Source organism: Sinocyclocheilus anshuiensis, unplaced genomic scaffold (genome assembly GCF_001515605.1).
Source record: "Sinocyclocheilus anshuiensis isolate Anshui unplaced genomic scaffold, SAMN03320099.WGS_v1.1 scaffold207, whole genome shotgun sequence".
Classification (NCBI taxonomy): Eukaryota; Metazoa; Chordata; class Actinopteri; order Cypriniformes; family Cyprinidae; genus Sinocyclocheilus; species Sinocyclocheilus anshuiensis.
The window spans coordinates 2,393,412-2,416,540 of NW_015551045.1; the positions used below are offsets into that span (position 1 = coordinate 2,393,412).

The 23,129-nt window shown below is 36.0% G+C and overlaps 2 long non-coding RNA genes across 2 annotated transcripts in view; one reads left to right on the plus strand and one right to left on the minus strand.

Moving 5' to 3' along the window:
- LOC107661790 (uncharacterized) overlaps positions 1–2,542 on the plus strand; it is a 7,391-nt gene extending 4,849 nt beyond the window's left edge. Inside the window, exon 3 of the long non-coding RNA XR_001631140.1 lies at positions 2,532–2,542. This is a non-coding gene — a long non-coding RNA (uncharacterized LOC107661790). The remainder of the gene's footprint in view (positions 1–2,531) is intronic.
- LOC107661791 (uncharacterized) overlaps positions 1–19,576 on the minus strand; it is a 26,474-nt gene extending 6,898 nt beyond the window's left edge. The window contains exons 1-2 of the long non-coding RNA XR_001631141.1: positions 19,486–19,576; positions 15,647–15,816 (exon numbers count right to left, since the gene is read on the minus strand). This is a non-coding gene — a long non-coding RNA (uncharacterized LOC107661791). The remainder of the gene's footprint in view (positions 1–15,646; positions 15,817–19,485) is intronic.
- Positions 19,577–23,129: the final 3,553 nt, after the last annotated feature.

Below are 23,129 nucleotides of genomic sequence, written 5' to 3' on the forward strand. Positions count from 1 at the left end.
CTTTTGGACTGAAGCACTGCAACACCCGCTGAGTGGCATTAAACAGCTTGAAAGATCAAAGACAATTTTTAATATAACTCCGACTGGATTCGTCTGAAAGAAGAAAGTCATATACACCTAGGATGCCTCGGGGGTGAGTAAAAAGCAGCTAACCCTTTAACTAGTTGCTTATTACCATGCCTGTTATTAACATATTGGCTGTTTGTTAGTACTTATAAAGCACATATTCTGCATGACAGTTTTCAACATCCCTAATCCTACCCAATACCTAAATTTAACAACTACCTTACTAACTATTAACAAGCAGCAAATTAGGAGTTGATTGAGGCAGAAGTTAGTTAATAGTGAGAATTGGACCTTAAAATAAAGTGTGACCAAAAATATTACTGTGTCTAGAGATTGGCATACTAATATACATACTAAAATACTTTTGATATGGAGTGAACACAGAGCAAGGTTTTGTTTTTTGTTTTTTACTAGTGGTCGGGGGTAGTGGGGAGAGAGAAATGTCAAATCTTTGTAGAAATCTGTATAGAAAGTACACTGGAAACAACTCGATTGACAATCAATCTGTTTAGACTTGTATACAAAGTACTCAAAATCTGCAGAACTTTCATTGCTAACTAAGCTGAACCAACACATTTTATCAGGATGCTAATGGTCAGAAACGGCCCAGCCATTTGCTTCCTATCCCCACATTTTCTGATTGTTGAGTTTTGTGGATTGAAACGCAAACTCACCCCTGCACACAAACACCCTCCATAGTTCAAACATAGTGTATATTACCTTTTCTCCTGACAACTCGGGTGTGAACAGATCATAAATCAACAGTCATAGCATGAATGGCTCCTACATGACGACTTCATGTGAACTAACAGAAGTGCAAAGGCACTTTTGTTCTCATGAACGCTTCCAGTCAAAGCACATCAGAACAATTTTGCCATTATCACTTTCATGTCAGGCTGGTAAAAACAGCTGTGTGCATGCTAACTCTTTCCATGGTTTATTTATTTCACCCATTACCACCTTCATTTCTGTTACAATCATTAAATCTGGATTGGATTCAGATACGGAGCGAGCGATAGAGCCATTAATGTTCTGTGCAGAACTTTGCCTTCTACGAGATGCACTCAGACCTACAGGATGAAAGAGCAGCATTTCATGTTCCCAAACTCCACTTTTCGACCCCTCACCGTGAGGTTGAAGCCATCGGCGCCAGTGACTCTGACTCTCCTTGAGGTGGCTCCAACTTCCAGCTTTTATTTCATTGTACCTTTATCTCTCTCGTCTGCCTCTTAACAGGATGTAGCAATCCATTAACGCTTCTCTTCATCCACAAAGTGACCCAGTCAACCTACTTCTTTTCCTCTAACTCTGTGCCCCTCTCTCTCCACTCACTTTTTGTGGGTTTTTTTGGGGGGTTTTTTTGTGATGCCAACCACGAGTCACCTTTTAAGGTTTTGACCCTGAATGGATATGGCTTAGTGCACAGCCCACCCTTCCTTTGTCACCGAGTCCCCAATTGGTCAGAGACGCTCAAGCATGAACGAGGAAATGTCAGATAAAAATAGGTCGACCATTACAGATATTTCATATCTACAGTACAGTATCTACTAGGTCTAAGAAATCTTTGTACATCAAGAAACAATCTGCATTCTGTTGCGCAGCAGTCAAACTAAAATAATTACATTAATAAAGTCAATAAATTGGAAGTTTAGGTATTATTATTATTGTTATTATTATTATTATTATTATAAAGGCTGAAATAGAAAAGGAATACTTCTTAAAAGCTGCAAAAGACAAACACATTAAAAATTCCTATAGTGAAATTTATTTGACTGATTTATTTTAATCAGACATTTCCATTTATTCATTTTGCAGAAGTTTTTAAAGCATCTTATGAATGAGAAAAATAAAAGCAGAAGAAATTAAATCAATGGAGAAAACCAGAAAACATCTGAAATTAAAGTGATTTAGTTTTATGGTAGATCTGAAAACTAACTAAACTAAAGAAAAAATTATTTTAAAGCATTTATTAGTCTAAGTGATTTTTTTCATTTAATACATTAATAAAATCAAAAGCTACGATCTGTTAATATTATTTAATAGACCTGAGCTGACATTAAGATTAGTAAGTACTATAACAAATGTATTGCCTTCAAATGTATTGTCTTCATTTACTCACTCTGAAGTTGTTTCAAACCTGTATGAGTTTTTCTTCTGTTGAACACAAAGATATTTTCAAGAATGTTGTAAAACAAAATAAACAGTAATTGACTTCCATAGTATGGAAAAAAATACTATTGAAGTCAGTGGCTACCATTAACTGTTTGGTTACCAATATCTTATTTTGCGTTCAACAGAAGAGAGAAACTCATACAAGTTTGGACCAACTTGAGGGTGAGTAAATGATGACAATTTTAATTTTTCTTTTTTAGATGATCACTGAATCACTGAAATAAACATCACATTTTCACAGTGAAAGAATCATTCTTCATTCTTCAGGCTGTGGATGTGGATGTAAAGAAAAGCTGTGAAAATGAATTCATTTTAAGAGTGCTGAATGAGAAAGGTATGATAAACTAAAATGTGTAAATTAGGAAAATTATACAACAAATTACTCACATGCAGATCAAGTCAAATCCGTTAATTAGGAGAAGGTCTCAAACAATGCTCATGTTTGCATGACCAGTGCAATTATCAGTTTGCGGAAGTTACACCACACCACCTAAAGCTTTAAAACCTCTCTGCCCTCTCTGACCTTTGGTAAAAGGCACTATAAAGAACAGATAAAATGTGTCCCAGTCAATATTTCATCTCTGTGTAACACATTCATGCTCTCAAAAGCAAAATACTGTGTCGTGATATTTTGTCAGATGAGACTCCTAGTACTAATTTAAAGGGATAGTTCACCCAAAAATGAAAATTCTGTCATTAATTACTCACCCTCATGTCGTTCAAAACCTGTAAGACCTTCGTTCATCTTCGGAACACAAATTAAGATATTTTTGATGGAATCTGAGAGTCTCTGACCCTCCCATAGACAGCAAGGTTACTACCACGATCAACACACAGAAACGTAGCAAGGACATCGTTAAAATAGTCCATGTGACATCAGTGGTCAACCATAATTTTACGAAGCTACGAGAATACTTTTTGTGCGCAAAGAGAACAATAATAACAATTTATTCAACAATTCTTCTCCTCGAGTTACCGTCCTCGGCCATTTTGGAGAGTACCTCAGAACGTAATCAATGTAATCAGCATTGTTTACGTTCAGTATGCGTGCACTGTCTACTGTACGTAAACAACGCTGATTACGTTATGCTCTGACAGCAGATGGCGCTGATGGAGCAGCAGAAATGCAGCCGTTACCACGGGAACCCCGTAACGAAAGCTGCTGCACTACTTTTTTTGTTTCAGAACAGGATTTAAATGTCATAAACCACAATTAAAATTTTTGTATTTGCAGTGTTTAACACTTAAAATCAAAAGGTGTAACTATTATTTAATGGATCTAAGCTAAAGACTAACAAAGTTAACGTTAACATAATTACTTCTGTAACAATTGTAGCTATTTCTCATTGTTAATATTAGTTAATGTATTAACTAACATTTACTAATAAGACCTTCTCGTAAAGTGTTACCAATTGTTCTTTATAATTCTGTTGCACTTTAATCAGTTTGAAACATTTGTTTACTTTAAACATTTCAATTCAATTAAGCAATACACAAAAAATGTATAGAGTTCTTTTCATTATAAGAAAAACCTGTTACAGTATAACAACACTTCTTTTGCAACTTATTTCAATATCATGACAAAATCTTAACAAAACTGAAGCATGCATTCACCATTACGTCTTGAACTTGAGAGAATGTACCGTATTGTTTCCCCAGCAGTTTTACAGGCAGGACATGCTTTGCTGCACATGTGCTAATGGCGCTCTAACAGTCAGATGCACAAAGAATTAGTATGCCGTTCACTGATTTTTAATGTCAATTAAAACCAGGAGTGTGACAAGACCTCCATAAAACAACTGCTCCATGACAGGAGCTGCTCTCCGTAGCTGCTCTGTGGCCCTTGAATGAGTTATGCTAATAGACACCAGCCATTTTGATTTGCATATGGCATATTTTCTCTCTTCATTGATTTTGGGATGGAAGGCTTGACTGGATTGACAGTTTATTTGATTGGATTGATGTTGTATGACATTCTCTGCGGCACAATGGGCTTACTTCATTTTTGCACTCTCGTTTTCACTTAGCACAAATCCAATAACGATTGATTGCACTATACTTGAAACCGTTTCGAAAGTGCTTTGCAATCAGGTTAAATTAATTAAATCTTGGGACAGACATGTTGCAGAAGAACCTTAAAGGCCGGGACACACCAAGCTAACTTCAAAGAACTAGCAGCGGTGAAAGCCGACGGTGTTGTCACCTCACATTGGCAGCGTTGGACCAAAAATCTGGGCTTGAACACACCGCACAGACTAAAGCCAACTGCAAACTAAACACGTGCGTTCTGCATCTGCATGAGAGGAATTAGCTGTCTATATCAGCAGCTATCAATAGTAAATATTCATCATTCAAAAGGAAAAACCGAAACAAGGATATACGCAGATATATGAAAAATATATACGGTGGCAAAGCTGAATTTTTAAATCCTTAAAAGCAACTCCTCGATCCAGCATGTTCAGTGCTTTGGTCAGTGACCCTGATTGTTTATCATCCTGCCTCCTATATGCTGTTTAGTTCCTGTTTCCATGACAGGCTGACCCAGTTAAAAGACATACACACCTTAAAATGGTTAAGAGGAATAAATGGCTAAGACAACATGAAAACCTATTAAAACTCAAATATACATAAAATCAGTATAATATATTGAGCAGGTTAAAACGTGTCCTGTGTGACAGTGTCACATACTAATACATTATTAAAATCAAACGGTATTTCATGGACATGAGCTGACATGGACTAAAAATGAACAGTTGTATGTTTTAACATTAACGTAGATGAATAAATACCTTAACAAATGTATTGTTCATTGTATATAGTTAACAAATGGAACTGTATCAAAAAAGTGATACCCAGTATTTTGTTTGACCTAAGTGAAAATATGCAGTTGTTATGTAATTTGTTTAATTGGATTCTCTTTTTCCATACGACTGATGACGATCATGATGTAAGTCAGTTACTGAAGCTCCCGAAGCAGCTAAACTACTGATCTCCAGTACTGAACACATGCATTTGGAGCACATCTGGCCGTGCAAAAACCCTCCGAAAAATATATATTCATTACTACAACTCCTCACCTCCTCCTCATTCCAGGAACGGCGGCTGCCACCACAAGGACGCATCAAAGATAGCACAAGAGGGGAATCTGAGAATGAGACACACTAGGTCACACATAAGGGTTTGATATGCCTGGCTTTCACACCTGTGAAGTGGGAAATGGCGCTCCGTAGCCGACCGAGGGTGAGATTAGGAAGTCATTTTGATTAATGTTAAATCACACACTGTGGAGTGGGAGTAGAATCAGCTCAGCACAAGGAGTGAGAACCACGTTACACAGTCCCTTACTGCTACTGGAAGCAAAGCACTCTGGGAGAGTAAGCGCATCTACTGGCGAAATCAATTTGTCAAAGCTGCTAGGATGCTTTTGAATCCAGTCTTTGATGACAGTGCTCCCTATCTCCCTCTCCTAATGACACAATCTTGATCAAAACGAAGAGATGACAAAGATCTTCACAGACTAAAACAGTCCCATGCAACCTTTGACGGGATCAAAACGAACAGAAAAACCAGATGCATATCCACAGAAATGCTAACCAGTTTTGATTTAAAAATGTAGACGTTTCCCTCTTTAGCCACATCAGTTGCAGCCAATCAGCACATGATCTGGCCATCAAATCACACTTTTTACCATGCTATTTTGTCCCAAGCCTGGATTTTGGCTTGGACCAGTAAAGCAAGTATCCCGGGGAGAGCCTGGTTCCTTACTGTAGGTGGAGTAGACGCTTCCAAAGACGAGCGAGCACCTTGGGGCTTCTTGAGGAAGCATTATACAGCCCTGTTTTATCCTTACCCATTTATGAAAATACAGAAAATCTAGCTTGTGCATATATGTAATCCAGAGGAAATGTTCAAATAAGCATATCTGGACACAGCACCAGCCGATACTGTGAACACAGGCAAACCACGAAAACACTCTAATCTATATTCATGCCATACTAATAATGTCATACTAATATGACATTATCACATTGGGGTGTAACGGTACATGTATACATAATGAATATTTTCGGTACAGGTCTTTAGGTTTGGTATGCATGTGTATAGAACAAATAGTTTGTTTTAACCACTGCATATGCAGAACTTAATTTGAAACACCTAGTTATATCTTCATTTTAATAAATCATTATCAATGCTTAAATCCCAATATCAATCTTTTAGTCTATGTTGTTTCAGTTGATGCATGAACAAAACTTTACTAGACATTATATAATGTGCCTACCATCCCACTTTTTTGCTACTTTCAATAAGAAACAACATTTCATCCTTCAAATTCTGTCCATTTTATCAGGAAATTTAAACAATAAAATCTGTTTTGGTGTAATGAGGACGCTGAGGCGGAGTCTGAATCCATGTGCGGGAGTTTATGTGAGGGAACGTCAAGGCAGGCAGAAGGTCGAAACCAGAATGACAATCCAATGTAACAACACTTACAGGGGCAATCCAGAAGGCTAAAGTGAACAGGCAGGCAAAAGGTCCAAACACACACATCCGTCCGATCAGGCAAACTAAGCAAGGGGAATAATCCAGGTAAACGTTAGGTCGGTAAACAGGCAGAATCATACACTGAACAGGCAATCAGAATCACAATAGAGAACGCTTGGTAAGGCAGGTTTAACTGGCAATACTTCGCGATGAGCATGAGCACAGTCTCTGGCTATAAAGGAACCAAACAGGAAATGAGTGTAGAGGAAGCAGAGGGAGTGGAACACAGTCAGTACTCGGGTGAGGGCTCCCTCTGCTGGCTTGGCATTACATTTGGTGCTCTTTCATCTGTCATAACAGATCACTGTATACATGCCAGCATGCTCCTATGGTTAACAGCATTAACATTTTTTTATCCTTAAAATTTTATTCAATTATAACTGAATTTAAGACAGCAGACAGATTTTTGGTCAGACTTTGGTTTGGGGATACATTTTCACTATTAACTATGACTTTTGCCTTAATAAACTCCTAATTTGCTGCTTATTAATAGTTAGTAAGGTTGTTGTTAAGTTTAGTTATGGGGTGGATTTAGGGGTCTAAAAGTTGATCGTGCAGAATAACACATTAATATGTGCTTTATAAGTACTAAAAATAGCCATTATGCTAGTAATATGCATGCTAATAAGGAACTAGTTAATAGTGAGAAATTAGTCCCCAAACTGAAGTGCTACTGATTTTTTATCCTTTTTTTATTTTAATTGAATTTTTTTAAAGACAGAGGCACAAATTTGTTCAGTAAACCACTGTTTAATAAAAAAAGGAAAAAAAAACTGTACTGAACCATGACTTCGACACTGAGGTATGTACCAAACTGTCCTTTTTGTGTACACCCCTATTATTACATGAGCATAAATGTTTATATAATTATTAATTTATTGAATTGATTGAAAATTCAATTAATTAGCCACCTTCAACATCGAAATGCATTTTTTAAATTAATTAATGAGTTAAAATGTTCACTGGGTTTTGGTATATTTACTTTGATTAAATATTATAAAGACAAACCGTTTTAAGAATGTAAACAGGGTAAGTCTATAGGCCAGAGCTTATATGTGCCAGATGTTTTTTGGGGGGTTTTTTTGCATCCAAGAATTACATATTGCCATGATTTTCTTTCTTTTTTACCAGTATGACAATACGTACTATGAATGTCATATATGTCAGCATTACTCCAGTGCATCTTTCACTTGTATTTTGAGACATAACATGATTGTGAGCTGTAGCACAGTGCCCCATGTCCTTGCAGGAAGCTCTGGCAGCCTGACACCTGGCACAGCTGTGGGAACAGATTAGATGGGCATATGCTGCCTTCTGCATTCTGGAATACCCATCTTGGGACTGGCAATAAAAGTGGCAAGTAATTTACCTTCTCCGAATCCCCGTCCTATTTACGCAGAGAGTTACACTGTGCCAGACCCAGTCAAGGGTACGATTAATGGAAAATCTTTATGAACAGTAAAGTGTAATCTTATGTTAATGGATAAACAGGTTCTGTAGTGACCAGCTAACATTGAAGATGCTCGTCCTTGCCTGTTGTGCTGCGGTCAATTGCTCTGGTTCCAACAAACTCTTATTGCACGATAAAGGAAGATCTAATCGTACGGCCGCACTTCAGTGCAATAAATAGTTCATTTATATTTCATCTACTTTAGCCATCAGACCTGGCCAGACCTCACGCAGGGAATGATGCATCTGCTCCCGAGACTCATTGTCGTGACTTTTACCAGGTCTAAAGGTGACAATGATTCTGCAATGCAGACGTCGTTGTTGCTCGCTGCAGTCATTTATCACGTGTGTGATGTAAGCCCATTTCTAATATTGCCTTATGAGAGCAAGAGAACAGAAAGATGCATTTGAAGGAGTCCGGCTTGATGTGCAACTAAAAATATGTTATATATATATTATGCAACAATACACAGGCTTTGAACAAAATGTGAACCCTTCATACAACTTCTGAATAGTCTACAGTTGAATGTCATCCATTAGAAAATTTGCCAGTTGTTTCTCTACAGTAGCACAGATAATACTCAAGTCAGCTGATCTGTATCTTGGTGCTCAAACTGTCCAGGATTTATAATCATGATTCCATTTTTGCATTGGTGTTTGTGATTAAAGTTTTAGCAGTTGCAGCTCTTTCACTGATGTTGGCTTTGTGAAGTTCTCTGTGGTCGATTTTTGTGGAAACAGGGTCTTCGCAGTGAATATTGAGGTTTGTTGTCACTTTGCTGCAGTAGCTCTGTGTTGTTTGGCCACAATCCTTCCTAGTGATTGATGGTCCCTATCATTCACTTTTCTTCTTTTCTGATGAAATTTTGCCATGTTTTGTGTACTCAGTCATAATCCTAAAGATAACCCCAAATAACTGGGCTAGTAAGATTACAGATGCTCCTGCTTAACAAGCTCCTATGGTTTGTCATTTTTGGTCATCTGACAGTGACCCATTTCACAGACCACTTATACTAAACAACTCATAACACACTGATATACAAACTAGAGATATATAGACAATAAAAAGATCATTGAGAGATAATTGCAATGTTTGTTTTTCCGCTGTAGCCCGCACACATTACTTTAACCCGGATAACGGGTGTTCACATAATTTTGACCAACCCCTGTCTTTAGTGTCCTACACTCCTAAAAATAAAGCTTTCCAAGGCATTTTCACATTAAATTTCCATAAAGACTATTTCATGTGTACAGAAAATACTGTGCACACTATATATAACATCTACAGAAGAAGTTACTTTTAAAAGTAAAGCAAGACAATATTGCGTTACTCTATAAAAAACTAATTGCATTAGTAATTACATTACTTCAATTAGTAATTACGCTACTTTTTATGGAAAGCAATGCATTACTTTGCTTTTGCTTTTTGCTTTTTCTCATCTGTGCTGGGCTTACTTGTTTGTTAAATGTAAATTCACTTCTGTAGAGGGCGCAGTTCATGCCATTCTGGATTGCATGAAGAATAGGTCGCAAGAGAAGAAAGGTAAACACTCTTCAACAATAAAAAAATAGAAACAAATGTTATGTTTATCTAAAGTCATTTTTGCTTATTAATATGGTTGAACTGGATCATCAAAGGTCAGCTGCAAAGACACTGGTTAATAAAATGGGATTAAATACATAAAGGATATTTGTGTTATTTAACATTTAATTACTGCAGATTTGCATCATATTCTGAGTTAGCATTTCACTGTTTTTATTCATTTTGAGGAATACTGAATCTGTTTTTGTGCGAGTGAGATGAGTAAATGCATGTTCATATTTAGTCTAGAACTATCGTAATTACACATTGCACACAACGCCTCTGCACTTACTCCCGATTTCTCTCAACAAGCAGACAGGAGAGCGGTCAGTCAATAAATGGGAAACAAAGTAACTAGTGTAGCTTATTTGAAAAGTAACTCCGATATTTTCTTGTAAATGTATAAGTAATGTGTTACTTAGAAAGAGTAATCTATTTCGTAACCCGCGTTACTTGTAATGTGTTACCCCCAACACTGATGGTAGTGTGATATTCCACACACAAATAGGCTTGTTTTCAAGCTGAAAATAGTAATATTATATGTGATCCTGGAGCACAAAAGCAGTCATAAGTAGCACAGGTATATTTGTAGCAATAGCCAACAATACATTGTATGGGTCAAAATGATGGATTTTTCTTTTATGCCAACAGTCCTTAAGTAAAGATCATGCTCCATGAAGATATTTTGTGAATTTCCTACCGTAAATATATTAAACTTAATTTTGGATTAGTAATATGCATAGCTAAGAACTTCATTTGGACAACTTTAAAGGAGATTTTCTCAATATTTAGATTTTTTTGCACCCTCAGATTCCAGATTTTCAAATAGTTGTATCTCGGCCAAATATTGTCCGATCATAACAAACCATACATCAATGGAAAGATTATTTATTCAGCTTTCAGGTGATGTATAAATCTCAATTTCGAAAAATTGACCCTTATGTTTTGTGGTCCAGGGTCACATATAGACTTTGGTAAAAAAAAATATGTCATAGCAGCTGAGTAACACCTATCCAATATGAAAGAATGATACATGATGATATTTGCTGAAGACGAGAATAGCAAGCATCAGTGATAACTTAATTCCCATAAGATGGCAGATACTGAAAGGGTCAAACTGAACATGATTTTCTCAAATTTGAGACTAATGTGCAAAAAAAAAAAAACAGTTTGAATCAAGCTGAAGGGAACTGTACCAAAGCAGACTGTGTGTGGATGTGTGTGTAAAGCCGGGGGTCATTTCAGACCCAATCAACCATGGTTTTACTGCACTGCACAATTTAATTGTCAATTTAATGTAAAGCATCATAGTAAAAAGCACTTAAAAACAACCAATAAAGTGGTCCTCAGACTCTTCAAACATCACAGGGTTTATTGCAGAATAACAGGCGGTTGCATATAAATGCAAATAAAGTTGGTAGTTTATTTAAATTGAAAATATTATGACCAAAGGCTAACAACATTCAAAGCTGACTGCGGCGTTTAATATTACTTTTCTAGATTAGCCCAGAATCCTCATCTAGATGCTGAATCACTCTAAGTAACATAAAAAAGTACACATGTGACAAATCATGTTCATGTGAAATCATTTATCAATTACACAGGAGTGCTTTTTGCTTAGCAACTGTCTACTCCCAGCAAATCCCAGGAATGGCAAAAGATAAATGCACGTTTGCACTGCAGGCCTGCACGTAAAATCAATAATTTTGACATTTGCATCTCATAACTAGCTCCATATGTTTAGCAAATGCATTTTTATCTCACATTGGCAACACTATAGGTTAGGTTTAGTATAGGGTTTCGTGTGGGTGTGTGCTATTTTCAAACAAATGTGTTTATTATATTATTATTATTGTATAGATAAGCATTAACTTTTTAATACATTTCTGAACTGCTGTGATACATGCATCAACCAGCGTAATAAAGCATAGACAGATTCACATTCATGCGTTTCATATAAAACTGACTCGCTGAATATTTCATGTTCTGAAACATGCAGGAGGAAACATAATATCATTTTGCTGAAATGTCGCCCCAGGCACAAATTTCCAACGAGTGTGGATTGATGACATTCCTTTAAACACTACGACATACATGATGTTACACACTGTCAATTTTAATAAACAATACAACACACAAGAAAATAGAATTCCTTCAGAATGTGGCAATGCACCATCTTCTCCAGTTTTCCTCTATTGGTCTCACATCTTCTCGTCAGGTGAATTCACCAAACTTCGTCAGAGATTGCATATTCTACCCGACCTAAAAAGCCTTGGCAACTATTTAAGAAGCTCTATGATGAGGAGCATATTAAAACGCGGACCGAGACAAGACAATTTCATTCAAAACAAAAACATTATTAATTATTATACAAGATTATAATATGCTTAATTCGGACATGAAATGTACACTGAATTATAGAATGACTCATAAGTAGGGACCATTTTATTTATTTTTTTTTTTTTTTTTTATTGACTCTGTTTAAATGGGTAAATAAAATGTTATTAATTAAAAATAATTTCTAATTAATTGAAATCATGAAACTTACACAAGTTAACAGCAATTTATTGAAAGTTGAAAATTAATTCAAATTTAAATTTTTATGATTTTTATTTTTAGGCCCCAATGAAATGTGTTTATTTTTTTATTCTTTATTACTATTTTTTTTATTTTAGTTTTTTGGTTTTTTCACATTCCATTTTAATGGTTTAATAAAATTTTAATAGTCAAACGTTTTTGTTTTTGTTTTGTTTTTTTACAATAATAGGGCCCTATGAAATGTTTAGTGTTTTTTTCTCCCCAGAAAATCTGTGTTATGCACTTTAAATTTTCTGGTAATCAAATGATGGCATAAAGCATTAATTAATTTAATTCTTAAATCAAATGAAAATTAAACAAAGCCTTTTATTTTTCTAAACAGAGGTTTACGGTTGCAATTAAAACACAGAAGACAATTTGTGTGATTATTCCTTAAAACAAAGTTTTAATAATATTTTTATTAGTAGTAGTAGTATTCTGACAATTTCTTCGAGTTAAACCAAACTTTTATTTTGACATGACTGTAGTTTTTATCAAATGAAATGGTCAAATACTCTTGAAGTGACTCTCAGAGCAATTCTGGAGATGTTGTTTATTCTTGAGATGTATTTATATCCTCATTTAGTGAGACGACAGATGCTGAAAACATCACAGGTGTCACAAGCGCTTAAGCAGCTGAAACTGCATGTCTGTGCTGTTTATTCACACAGAGACATGCAAAACATGCAAGATTAATATTTAAGTCTTTTTGCAGTTTATTATTCACAGACACAAGTCCATATTGCCATTTGATTTACATTTACTGACCTACTTTTGATTTATTCATTCATAATTTGGCAAATTCCATTTTTATGACTAGATTTTGTGATTCCGTCCGCGCCTTCTGCATCATGGAAATCATAGGGCCATACATAAGCAAACCTAGTTTGCCAGGTCCAGTCCTACTAACTGTGCCATGTTAGTAATAAGAAAAGATCCTACAGCATTTGCTTGATATTTTACATCTGATGCATTGACATTTCTGAGGCATTTATAAGTATCATTTGAAGTTCCTTGCTGTGGTTGCTGCACAAACACAGAATCAACACTTGAGACATTTGTCTGCTGTTTTCTCCCTGAGTATTTACACTCATATATAAACATTCACTGGATTTAAGGAAGGCATAACTTGTTCCCCTATCTTTTAAAAGAGGAACAGTTCTCATTTACAGCTGTGTTCTGTAAAATTCACTGCTTTCTAACAGGTCACCTGACGAGCATCTTCTGAAGTGACTGTTTAAGGCACATTACACAAGCTCCAGTTGCAACTACATTAGCACTGATTAAAACGCCATTAAGCTCTAATTAAAGCGCCTGTGTTTCATGATCACGTTACTGCACACTTTGCCCTTCCAGCTCCTAAATCTACCTTATGATTCACACAAAACACTACAGCTGAGGAATGGTGTCAAGATACTCCCACTGATAACCCTTTCTTCGCTACCGATGGAATTTTCCATCATTTACGAGACAACGCTTTTTCACTGTTATACGGTAGGGGGTGCTGTTACGCATCTTCTAAAAACGTACTGAATCTCTGGATCAAAACAGACGAAGAAGCAACAGAAACAAGTGACTGCATATGTAATGATACAGGAAGGTGTTTAGGACTGTGAAGCTTTGGGGTGTTGATGCAAGTGATTTAATCCATCTAGATCATCGTTCTGAATCCGATCCGGACATGGTCTTTCACAAAAATATGATTTGCTCAGCTTTTTGTTCAGAATGTTGAAGCCAATCACCTGGCTGAGGACAACACAAGACCTTCACTAGTGACTATCCTTTAAATGATGACAGACTTTTCATTTTTGGCTGAACTATCCCTTTAATAACTAAAGAGTAAGATGATTAATGTGTGAATGAATGAGCGAGACTCCCTTACGGCGTAAATATTATTTGTATTGTTTTTTATGATTGAATAGATTAACTGTTGTTGTTGTTTAATTGTTAAGTATTTCTGTGATTGTTGTTGAACACTTTAAACTATTCTTAATTGTTCAGTGATTTGCTAATGAACTGTGGTCTAGTCACCTCTTAGAGTTCTGCTATTGAATATCAAATTAAAATAATGTCATATACTGCATGTCCCTTCATGCTGCACAAAATGTGTTGTTTAATGACAAAATGTGTCATTAAAACTTCATCATGTGATATTTCTATAAATACGCACACACACACATACATATACTTTTTTTGTAGAATTTCACATGAAAAAATTACACGTTTTTAATGACAAATTTTGTTTGGTAATGTACAAAGCAAAGTGTTACTTGGTCAGTCCAACTATGACATGAACACTAGTAATATTGGTGCTGGACTAACAAACACCACTTATTAAGATGTAATGGCATTAACTGATTTTCTTTTGTCTTTTTTTAATTAAATGTGTGACTCATAAACAGGCAGCAATACTGGTGCATTTCTGGTTCAGCGTTTCACTAAATCCTCACTTCTGTGTCGATTGCAGTGTAGTGTGTGCATGCACCACAATCCAGGCCTCTATTTTACCTCACGGTCAATCTCACGTGTCGATACACCAAGTGAAAGTAATTGGGTCTTTTGTGGATGGGTGTAAGTTTAATTATGTTGACTGCTCGGATCGATATTTTGCGGGCATCATGCAGGGACAGACCTTTCCAGATGTCGTTTGACGAGGCATCAGCAAACGCATAAAAATATCTGAGACGGTGAGCAACCGTTATTATCGTGATGATTTCTATGTTGGGGTTTGCTGAGTAATTCGGTGACAATTCTTCGGTAAAAGGGCCATACTCCGGAGGAGCAGACGTGTTTTATAATGAGAGAACGGTTTTATTTCTCCAGAGGGAAACAGCCATTAAATTGAAACACTGTTCATCTGACACTGAAAGCCATTCACGTCTCACCGCCCATAAATAGACAACTTTGCGCAATTTTATCTCTTGTGTATTTCTCTCTTCTGGCCTGATCTGAAGTGTGAGCACACATTAGAGGAGTTAGTAGATATTTGCGTTGTTACAAAATGCCAACATGTTCTGCTGTTAATGTTAACTAACTGTCAAACAGCTTTATGTGGAAAAGAAGCATCACCATTGGGATACTTGTTCATGAATGATCAAATCAAGAAGGTCTTGTCTTTGATTTCAGAGCCATAAATTTCATGTGAGTTTTCATTAAAAGAAGCATAATGGTTACGGCATCAAATCAAGTCCTGTGCTAAAATGGCACATGAATGCAGAATCATGGTGACTTTCAAACGTAATAATAAGAGCATCATACCACGAGTGTGCTGAGATACGGTGAGTTACAGCTGAGGTGAAGTGAGGCGATGACCCAGGGAGCGCATCTCTCATCTGTCTCCTGAAATCTCTCATTCATCGCTCTGCGCTCTCAGAGGACAGCCTCACCTGAGGATGATGTCATTCAAAGGTGACAGCACTGAGAACTACCTGTGAAAATATTATATTTATATGGATGAGTTCCCATGTGACTGACAGTGTCATTTAGAGGGATTCAGACAATGTTTTCAGTCAGCACACACTGCGTGTTTACATCTGCTCACTTTTATTGACGTGATCCAGTGATCCAATCAAGATACTGAAAAAACACATTTACTTAGCAGGCTGAGTAATGATGAGAAAAGGCACCAAAAAATGCTGATAATATACATCGTAAGGTAGAAAAATGTTCTGGCAGAAAATTACCAATCACATTTTTGTTACTTGAAATAAAAAGAAAATCGAAAATAGAAATAGAAAGAAAATCAAATAAAATAGAAAAAAGTATTTGGAACAATTTAGTACATTTGATGTACCAAAATAATTTCAACTGAAATTAAAATGAATAAAAACTCTACAGACATGCGTTAAAAAAATAAAACAACTAAAACGGACAAAAACAACAAAGTTAAAAGTCAACATGCAAAAGAAAAACAATATAAACTAATATAGCAATAACAACAATAGCCATAACAAATATAGAGAGATTTTAACTTACTATATGATAAAAATTCTAAAATTATTTCAGGAGAAACCTTTTTAAAAATGTCCATTAATATATTTTCTGAATAAAAACGTCATCTAGTATCATTTAAAAATGGACATTCTATTAAAAATGTTTTACACTCAAAAGATTCTTACATAAATCACAAACGTGTTTCTCTTCCCTTTTCAATAAATATGAATGAGTGAGTTTTGTGTGACCTATTTGCCATCTTGTATAGGGGTCAAAGACGAAAAAGGGTGTAAGCATTAAAACAATAAGTGTAATACTGTTTTAAATTGTTGTTGTTTTTCTCCCAAAAAATTAAAAAGTTTTCTGTTTAATTTCATCTCAATTTTGTTTTTGTTTTTCCGTGCAAAAAAATAAATATCATACCTTTTTCCCCTGATTTACAGAAGATACCCACTAAAATGTCATTCAGTGTAACATTCTTGTCAGGCATATTTACAACAAAAATCTATTTATGACATATCTAATTACTTTCACCCCAAATACTAATTAGTTGTAATTTTACATTTTTAAAATTTGCCACTATCCTAGGTTTTGCCCATTTGTCAGTAAGAATTTTTACTAATTTAAAACACAATCAAATTTAATCTGCTCCCTTATTTAATATGTACACGTCAGAATAAGCATGTTGTTTGAATTTTTACATAAATATTGTGTTACACTGAATGACAATATAACATTATTTCAACCAAATTTTAACATTTTATTCTCCAAAAACTTATTCGAAACCTTAGAAGTAGACACTTTACTTACATTTAATGTGCTTTCTATGGACATATAATCACTTTTGTAAATTTCTTTTGATGAGGACATCTTAACATCTTTGACCCATACACAACCTGGTCATGTCTATTTTCAAAATAATAACAGTTAACTTCATGATTTGGAGTGTACATGTACTGGGTTGTCAAAATGCCTTAAAAACAACAAGCATAATAATACAATGCAATGCACAATTTAAAATACAGGTAAAACACCTGTGGAAAATCAATACAGACGTACTTTACGAAACTGTACCGAAATGGCATTTTAAATCTCTAGCCAGATTTAACAGTTAACAGACAATGACAGCAGTTGTAATCAATTCTTATTCTCAAGAGAATATCAAAAACAAAACTAATGACCACTCTTGGTTATGATGCAGGATGAGTGTTTAGAAGAACCCATAAATGTCCTTATTTAGGCTGGGAGGAAACACAGTCCAGGTCCCAGAGCAGCTCCTCAGAAATGGAGCACATGCAGCTATCTAATCTAGGAGCATGTTGTTTGATGCTCAAGGACATCATCACCTCCACCCATATTGAAGAGAAGGGCGAAATTTAATTGAGAGCACCATTTAAGAAAGTCAGAGAACTCCGGCAATGCCAACACGCAGCTATGCCAACGTAGCACACGATCCCAGGAGTCTCTTTCTCAAGTCATCAGGAGCAGCATGATATGTTTGTTTCCAACGAGCACATTTTTGATACAAATGTCTTGGCAGCAGAGCAGGAGGTGAGAGGACTTGAGGTCAAAGTCACAGGAGAAAGTTGGGTTATCGTAAAAAAAAAAAAACACGCAGACCCCAAGGGCAATTATTGCCCTAATATACCATTTTCCCCTCAAGACACACATAACCTCAATGCTAGATGATTGCCAGCACAATATGAAAGCAGCCATCTCGAAGTCACCTTTCCATAATGAAAAGAAGAGAGAAGTCAATGGTGAAAGCACAACATACCCTAGAAAAGATGTTAAAGCCATGAGGTACAATAATGCAAAATATAGATCTCTTTTGATGGCAAATCATTTTGTGTGATCTGCTGCTTACTCCTTATGCCACCAAATCTGTGACCAACTGATCAAAAGCCTGCAATGTCATTCCCTCAGACTTTTAATATAAACATGAATGTAACCTGTATTCAACTGATCATAATGCTGTTTAATTTAAAGCTAGATTTGGGACATACAACTTTGTATGTTTGTCATACTAATAACTAAAAACATGGGGTGAGTTACAAGTCAGGATCTATTATATCCTATTATATGCAGTGGAAGAAGCTTGCAAAGAAGAGTTTGGAAAAAGGAAAATGAAAATCCAGCATAAACCAGCTTGAATTGGTCCAGGTTGATTTATGCTGGTTAGAGCTGGTATAGTGCTGATATATTGCTGGCTTAGCTGATAGACCACTTAAGCAAAACTGACCTGGTCTGGTTGGTCCACCAGCACCCCTATTTCCCATGCTGGTCCCAGTCAAAACAGCATCCCATGCTGGTTAAAACATGCAAAACATACTTTATGCTAGTGCTCGGACCCGTAAGAAAGCACGAATCAACATAGTTTACATCGCATCACAACTGCCAGATGTACAAAACAACTGAATGTTGGTAACGATTTCTAAACCATTTACTGCTTTAGTCTATTTGCCAGGGGCCTGTACCATGAAGCCGGATTAGCTGGCTAGCCAGGTAAGTTTCAGTTTAGTTTGCACCAATCCTGGGTTTTAAGTACCATGAAAGTGGCTTGGCTTTTAGTGGTGTTCATCACCATAGTAACTTACGCTCCACAGCTAACCTGCTCCAGGGCAGGTTATGTTCTGGTTTAGAGATCTCAAACCGAAAATTGACCAATCAGCTTCAAGCAAAGTGACACATGTAAAGCCACTCCCCCAGTTTCTCTTACTCCAAATTAAAGGACCCTATATAGTAAAACATTTTTAAAGATAATTTATTTGTTTAAATTCTTCATATTGTTCAATCTTTTAATCTTTGGTAGTGAATTGCACTGACTCTCTCATGAGAAGTGAATCACAGTTTCAAGGCATGTGATTGGCTGTTCATTACTGATGTCACACTTTCATGTGCACATGCTCCATTAACTCAGGATCAAGCCTGAAGTTGACAGAGAAAGTTGATGATGAGCTTCATGGTACCAACAAAGCCAGATTGGACTGGTTTGGTTTTGTCAACTCAAAACTAATCCTGTAACCCTGAGTTTGTTCAGCCACCATCATGGTACAGGCCACTGGTCTGTATGAATAGCATTGCCAAGTTATACTTTCCATCGTTATCTGATATGAATAGCAATCTGGTGAATAGTTAGCTTTGCAAAACGTTTCTAAGCTTACCTCCTCCTTTCAGATATCTGTCTTTCGTTATTGAGAGAGTTTTGATGTTGTTTGATGTCTTCGTCTTCTTCTCCGTCTTCTTTTGGTTTTAATGGCGCCTGGTAAACCAACTTACAGGTGGTTTTGGTGTTGTTGACAGTCGCACTGATTAAGTGAACATCAGATTCATCCGCGCAGAATAGCAGAGCCAAAGCACAACCCCCATCATGACCAAAACAATGTTCCTCCGCGAGTACCTTGTAGTTTTGCGCTTCAGCCGCTAGAGGGTTACATAGTGCAGCTTCAACTCATTTTTAACACCTTTTTTTTTTCTTTTCTTTTTAAATTATAACATTATCACTCAAAATGTATTGGGATTTAACTTGAACTCAAATATATATAATATCTAATGATAACATTTTAAATGTTGACATATTTAGCTAAGATGCAGTTTTATACATAATTTATACTTTTAATGTACATAACTGGACCATATTTAGACAGGTTGTGAACTCTGTTTTCAGACAATAGACTCCATGAAAGCATTGTGTTATCGCTTTCATTCTCACGCTTTCACGGCCCTGTTCTGCTCTGAGGGCTGGATGCAACGCAGTCAGTGTTTGAAGAACAAACAGATCTCCCTGCTGAAAAATACAGCATAAACACCATGAATTTCATGTAGGACTAGGCTGGTTTATGCAATATTTGAGTTTGTTTTTTATTCAATATTTTGTATTTTTAGGGGACTTTATGGTATTATATTTATGCATAGTTGAAATCCATTTATTGAGAATAGACCTGAATATTTCAAATCATACATCTTGAGTTTGGTCTCTTTTTAACGAAGACACTTGACAGATTACTGCTGAAGAACAAAGATTAAAAACAACAACAACAAAAGGGGAAATTTAAAAATGTATAGAAATCTAAGTTTATTTTTATGAAACATATATACACAAAAAAATACCATTTACATTTTTTTATATGAAATATACATTTTCCAAAACACGTTTTACTCTAAAAATGCAAGAAAATCAAAGCCATAAATAAACAAGTTGTGTACCAAATTTGAGGTTGATATCTCAAAAAGTAAGCTTTCAGTAAGATTTTTTTTGGGGGGAGGTCATTAAAATGACCAAACATGTCATTTCCTTTCATTTCCAATGTGCAGTCAAGTGCTTTTTTTCCATGTTTTTTACGATGAAGTAAAAAGTTCTAAAGAACCAAAACGTACAATTGTTCAGTCAGAATTGACCAAAGAGCACCAGATGGTTAAACTGGTTAAACTAACATGTACAGTATGTTAGGAATGCAGAAAGTGTGTTATTTAGTTTACTGTCCCAATATACTTTCTTGGGCCAGTAAACAACAAAAAGTACACCTTTCTAACTAAAGGGTCCATATTAGTACCTAACAGGTACAAAAATGTATCCTATAAAAAGGAACCTTCGAAAACTAAACTTTTGGGTTACTATCCACTTGCATTACATGGACTTGCTTTATATGAGCTTCTAAAAAGTTTTGTTTAAAAGAAATAAAACACATCTGTGACAGCATGAAGGTGAGTAACTGTTTGGTCTAATGGTCTATAATTCGCATAGAGGTTGTTGGCACCTCTGCACCTTGCTAAAATGACACTGCATCTTTACAAACAAATACATTTCAGTAACACACAGTGTCTCTCTGCCAGTTGAGAACCAAAACGTACAATTGTTCAGTCAGTATTGACCAAAGAGCACCAGATGGTTAAACTGGTTAAACTAACATGTACAGTATGTTAGGAATGCAGAAAGTGTGTTATTTTGTTTACTGTCCCAATATACTTTCTTGGGCCAGTAAACAACAAAAAGTACACCTTTCTAACTAAAGGGTCCATATTAGTACCTAACAGGTACAAAAATGTATCCTATAAAAAGGAACCTTCGAAAACTAAACTTTTGGGTTACTATCCACTTGCATTACATGGACTTGCTTTATATGAGCTTCTAAAAAGTTTTGTTTAAAAGAAATAAAACACATCTGTGACAGCATGAAGGTGAGTAACTGTTTGGTCTAATGGTCTATAATTCGCATAGAGGTTGTTGGCACCTCTGCACCTTGCTAAAATGACACTGCATCTTTACAAACAAATACATTTCAGTAACACACAGTGTCTCTCTGCCAGTTGTGCAATAGCAATGCCATGCCTCTTCATTATAAAGGTCCAGCATTCTCTCTGCATGCTGATATAAGCAGCTTCATCAGGGCTGAGTGAAATGCACTGCAGTTCTTCTCCTCTCCTGCTGTGATTAAACAGGATCGGGTGATGGAGGGCTTCAGAGAGATGCAGCGCTGCTTAATTTCAGGCGTCCGTGAAGGTGAAAGTGCATGAGGACGATCAGTTTAGCTCAACCCCCCCAAGCGGCCCACCTCACCCGAGCCTCATTCATCACCGACACAATGCTCTGCCTCCAGTAATGATGTATGGCCAGAGAGGTCAGTGACAGGTCATCGTGAGGGCCATTGATCAGCGGCAGGAAACGTCCAGTCATTAGGACACGGACGACAGGTGAGCTTCAATCACTGGACATAAAAAGAAAGAACTGATTGTTCAAGAAATTTTGGAAGCGAATGGTTCGAACTGTTTTGAGGGTTAATTTGAAACACTACACTTTCTATGTAGCTTCCTCAACACCATTCATACTGCATCATAACAATGAAGTCAAAATCTATTAGTCTATTAAAGGGGTCATATGATGCTTTTTTAAAGATCATTATTTTGTGTATTTGGTGTAACAGAATATGTTGACATGCTTTAATGTTCAAAAAACACATTCTTTTTCAAATACTGTACATTATTGTAGGTCCTCTATGCCCCGCCTCTCTCAAACACGTCGTTTTCAACAAAGCCCCTTCCTTTGACAAGCGCAGTCTGCTCTGATTGGCCAGCTGACCCAGTGCATTGTGATTGGCCGAACACCACAAGCACTCGTCGGAAATGTAACGCCCCTTACCATAATCGCGAGCTTCATCTTTCAAAATAAATGTAAAGACAGTAAATAATGTCATTAGTTTTACCATCATATGACCCCTTTAAAGTGTGCTTTAACCCTTGTTACACAGAGGACAAAAATGTCTGTGTTAAACACTAAGTGTTTTTAATTGTTACCAACATCAGTACTAAACAAACTACCAAAAATGTACTGATTTTTAGGTATTTAACTCTTTAAATGCCAGTTTGTTTACATAATGCCACTGCTGAGTTTGTTTGTTTATTTGTTTATGTTTCGATATACTACATTCTAACCAGAATGTATTTTGGATTATTTCAGTCTTGAGTGGACAAGTCAATTATTAGAAACAACATTCATTTTGATGCATTTTTATTTTTGTGAAATGGCAGATTAACAAAAAAAATAATAATAATAATAATAATTCACACACACAGATTTCTCATTACACACATCTAAACCACACTCTGACATCCATACCAATACATCCACATGATTATAATTACTTAACTTTAATTCAATTCAGTAGAAGCAGAAAACAGAAAAAAGTATTTTCTCTATATCGAACCTGATAAAAAATGGTACCATCAGGTGGAAAACATATATATATATATATATATATATATATACAGTATCTCACAGAAGTGAGTACACCCCTCACATTTTTGTAAATAT